This window comes from Trypanosoma theileri (genome assembly GCF_002087225.1).
Source record: "Trypanosoma theileri isolate Edinburgh chromosome Unknown TM35_Tth_12_V1, whole genome shotgun sequence".
NCBI lineage: Eukaryota > Euglenozoa > Kinetoplastea > Trypanosomatida > Trypanosomatidae > Trypanosoma > Trypanosoma theileri.
In genome coordinates, this window is record NW_021639854.1 from 82,259 (window position 1) to 82,670 (window position 412).

The window sequence follows — 412 nt, forward strand, 5'->3', positions numbered from 1 at the left end:
ACACAAGGCCGCGCGACGGTTGCCGTCGACGGTTCAGTGTTTGAGAAGCTTCCCTCATTCCGCCGCCTGTTCCAGGATACCATGAACACCATCCTCGGTCCCGAGTGTGACGTGAAGGCGGAACTCGCGAAGGACGGAAGCGGTATCGGTGCCGCTTTTATCTCAGCACTGGTTGTCAATGACAAGTAATTAATTTTTTACTTTTTTAATGTAATTTGTTTCTATGGTATAGTACTGTATTGACCATCAATTTTTTTTTTCCGTTTTGATGTATGTGTAGCTTTTTCTTTTTTGTCATTTAATTTTCATGGTCTACTCCTTTTTATTATGGAGTTGTGGTAGAGTGTTTTAAGTGTAGTGATAGTAGTGGGGTTGTAAGAACGTTTTTTTTTTTTTTTTTTTTTTTTTTTTT